A 4330-nucleotide genomic window follows, 5' to 3' on the forward strand; every position below is an offset into this window, starting at 1 on the left:
CCAATGCTGGCGCTTCCCGCACCAACGGGGCAAACTGATTAAATCGTCAGCACGAATGAGACGCTCATGCATCCTCTCCTTAACTGCTCATCTCGTTTCCTTAAAGCATCACAGAGTCTTACGACAACCTTTTCCACTGTTTTCCAAAAACTAAATATGACATCTAAAAAAATAGAGGGAGTATATGGGTGAGCTATTAGAATGGTTAAGGCCAGTCTCAATCATAGTTTCATTGCACAATTATCTAGAGCAAAAACTAGATAACTGGACCGGACAAGTATCATGGGGATGAAACTCCTCTCATATCACATGGAACTCTCTCTTCTCTCTCCTTATAAATATCATATCACATCAGCAAAACTAAATATCCATAAAACTCCATTAGGCTAACCTAAAGATGACATATAGCAATATCATATAGCTAACAGCTGGCTAAATTATTACCTTTGCTCGAAAAAAAATCTTGGTAGCCGCAGCAGCACCTTAAAGCTGAGCACAGAAAAGATAGTGCTCGGGTGGTACGTGTTCCATCCGATCCAGAGCCGGTACGCACACTACTAGAAAATAAACTTTAGGTCCACTCCAAAAGTAGGTACTGGTTCATCTTTATACCCATATTTTTGGGGTGGATGGAATCTATGAATGAGACTTAGGTATCGGTTGGTATTATCAACCGGTACCTAAGGCTCTCCATAGGTACCGGGTGGTAATTTTTACATTTGTACTGGGTGGTACCACCAATCGGTAGACGAGTCTTAGGTACCGGTTGGTGACACCAATCGGTACCTTAGGCTCATTCATGGGTTACTTCAAAAGAAAAATATCTTTTTTATTAGAATTGCTGCGTAGCTGAGATGGTAAAGGAGCAATGCGCGAGGCTAGAGGATACGGGTTCAAATCCAAACCGAAAAATATTTTGCGTGAATTTTGAAAGCCTTAGACTCGAGGCTTAGATACCACTTTCGAGATACCGGTTCCAGAATAGGTACCAAAAGACACTTTTAACCATTGCTTTAAGCAATTTTTCTAGTATTGGCAGCTGGCAGCTGCTGCTGGGCGGCTGCCTGGCTCGCTCGCTCGCTCTCACTGGCTAGTGGCCGCTGCAGGCAGAGGCGCGCAGGGCTGGGAGAGCTATATCCCTGCCGTGTGGGTAGACGTCAGTAGCATCTCATCGATCGGCGGGGTTGAATTGAATTCAATCATCCATTTCATTTGTTTATGTCTTGTTTAGATATGAAAAGTTTTAGGTGTAAAATAATATAGTACTTTCATTTGTATTTAATAATTATTGTTTCTTTATGAGTTAACTAAGTTTAAAAAATTTATTTCGCAAATTATAGTCAAATTGTATAATTAATTATTTTATTTAACTATATTTTATATTTTATATATATATTTAAAGATTCGATGCGACAAAAAAATTTATAAAATTTTGAAATTTTAAGTACATATGAACAAGACCTTACTCACGGGGCACCCGCGAGCCCTTGACGGCTGGACCCTAGAGGGTCTTGAACGCGGCGTTCCCGATGCGCATATGCAGCTTTGGCCGCCTGGCCGGCATCGTCCGTCGAGCCCGACCTCGAGGCGAGCGGCCGGCTTCGTTGCAACTGCTGCGTCCGGTCGCCGAGACGAGCTAGGGGCCCAGCCCATGCAGGCATAAATGCCGGACGCCTGGTCAGGACAGCAGCCAGGCCGCGGCGCGAGGACCCAAAAACGACCGGAGGTGTGTTTAGATCCCACAAAAACCTCCCCCAACATCTAAACTTATATCACAACAAAATCACATCGAAACATTAAATATAGTAAATAACCCATGTATGGAGTATTAAATATAAGTAAATAAAAAAACTAATTGCATAGTTTTGATGTACGTTGCGAGACGAATCTTTTGAGGCTAGTTAGGTCATGATAGGACAATATTTACCACAAACAAACGAAAAGTGATACAATGTGCTACAGTGTCCGATGTGACTTTTCGCATCCCTTTTTCCTCCATCTAAACACAGCCCGGACTTTGTTTACGCGTGTAATCAAAATTCCAAAAAAAAAATCGGCATCTGGAGACTTAAATCCGAAATAAAAAACGCATTACGACTGCTGCCTGTAAATCGCGAGACGAATCTAATGAACCTAATTAATCTATAAATAAACGCTAAATTGCTACATTAATACTACAGTAAAAAAACTCTAATGACGGATTAATTATGCTCATTAGATTCGTCTCGCGATTTACAGACGAGTTCTGTAATTATTTTTATGATTAGTCTATGTTTAGTACTTCAAATGTAGAAAGATGCTCTTTTAAAAATTTTATGGGAGCCAACTAAACACGGCTTAAAATTTCAAAATTTTACAACATTTCCTATCACATCAAATCTTTAAATACATACATAAAGTATTAAATATAGTTAAACAAAATAATTAATTACATAATTTGTCTATAATTTATGAGACAAATCTTTTAAACCTAGTTAACCCATGATCAAATAATAATTATCAAATACAAATAAAAATGCTACAATATTTTACAACTTCACTAATACTTATTTAAACAAGGGTCGGGGCGCTGGGTTTGAACGCAACCTCGAGTAGCTAGCTTACCGTTATTTTTGCGTGGAAAGACGCGCGGTGCCGGTCCGGTGCGGAAGAAAGCCGGCGTCATCGCGTCGTCGTTCTCGTTCCAGCCGACTCCCGTGTGTAGTACGTGTATCCTCAGCAAGTTCCGATCGTGTCTCGCACTCTCGCTTGGGTACGGTTCGCCCTGCGACTGGTGGCGAGGTGGTGGCGTGGTGGGGGTGTGGGGCTCGCTCGCTGCTAGCTGCTCGTGGGCCCTGCTGCAGGTGGAGCGTGGGGCGCCCGGCCGTACGCATGCATGCACGTACGTACGTACCGCTTAATTACCTTGCAGTCTAGTAGTAATAAGTATTTTAGAACATCTCCAATAAGGCTGCTAAATTTGAGTGAGCAAATGTCTATTTAAAAGTCCATTTCTAAATTTTACTCACCCAAACATGAACCTCCACTCCAGCAGGCTGAGTATATTGTGCTCCCATTTTTCCAACTGACAACTGGACCCCACCTGTCATTCTCCACTTGAGTCACACTCGTCGCGCGACGCGTGCCCCACCTTGAAGAGGAGGAGCGCAAGCCAGTCGGAGGCGAGGCGGGAGAGGAGGCGGCGCTGGGCGTCGGAGCCCAGGGAGGAGGCGTCGAGCGCGGTGTCATCGGAGTCGATGTGGCGGAAGAGGGCGTGGGAGATGGCGATGTGGAGGAGGAAGAGGGCGGAGAGCGGGAGGACGAAGGCGGCGGCGATGCGGGCGAAGAGCGGGCGGTGCGTGCCGCGGAGGACCTGCGCGAAGGCGGAGTAGACGCCTGCGGCGCCCAGGAACTACAGTTCCTCGGGCTCGCACTCCATGGCGGTGGGTGGATGGATCTGTGGATTGGTTGGCGTGGTGGGCGGATTGGGGAATTTTATTTCTGACCGACGACAAGGGGGAGGAGGAGGAGGAATGGGGATGGAAGAAGAAGAAGGCTCGAAGCAAAGCAAGGCAAAGAGGGGCAGAGGTGGAAGGAGACTTGGCGACCCAACGCCGCCTCCTCTCCCGCCTCACCTCCGACTGGCTCGGCGACAGGGGCTGGGGCGGGGGGCTTGCTCTTCTTCTTCTTGCTCTTGGAGGAGGAGGATGACTTCTTCTTCTTGGACGGGGCGGGGGCGGGGACCTCGGCGGGCTTGGTAGGCGCGGTGGCGGGGGTGTAGGGGGCGGACTAGAGCCATTCTTGCCGCTGGACAAGAGCTCCGCCTTCCGCAGGAGCACGTGGAGGGCGTCGAGCTCCGCGGCCATCCTCTTTCGGAGGGTCCCCAGCGCAGGGTCGACGGACGTCTCGACGCCGTCGCGGGCCACCTTGGCGCGCTTCAGACTCGGCGCTGAGAACTGCTCGCCAGCGCTGGCGCGGCGAGCCGACGACCTCTTCTCCCGCGCCACCGCCCCACAGGTCGCAGTCTCGATGGTCCGCGGTAGCTTCACGAACGGGCGGGCTTTGGGCACGTCGCCGCCGCCACCGGGCGCGGCCCCCATCCCGACGAGGACGTTGTAGCTGATGATCTTGGTGCACTTCGTGCTGGGAACGGAGAGCTTCGACGACGACTCCCGCTGCGCCATCGTACCACGAGCCGCTGGTGGTGGTGCTGCTCCCCGAGGACGCTCACCGCGGCCACCTTGCCGCGCCCGCGGCCGGCAAGAAGCAGGCGCCGGCAACGGATCCGGGGAGGAGGTGGACCGGAGGCAGGCGGGCCGCCGGCGGCGGCTAGGGCGGCCGGCGGCGCGGC

The sequence above is a fragment of the Panicum virgatum genome, chromosome 2N (genome assembly GCF_016808335.1).
Source record: "Panicum virgatum strain AP13 chromosome 2N, P.virgatum_v5, whole genome shotgun sequence".
Lineage (NCBI taxonomy): Eukaryota > Viridiplantae > Streptophyta > Magnoliopsida > Poales > Poaceae > Panicum > Panicum virgatum.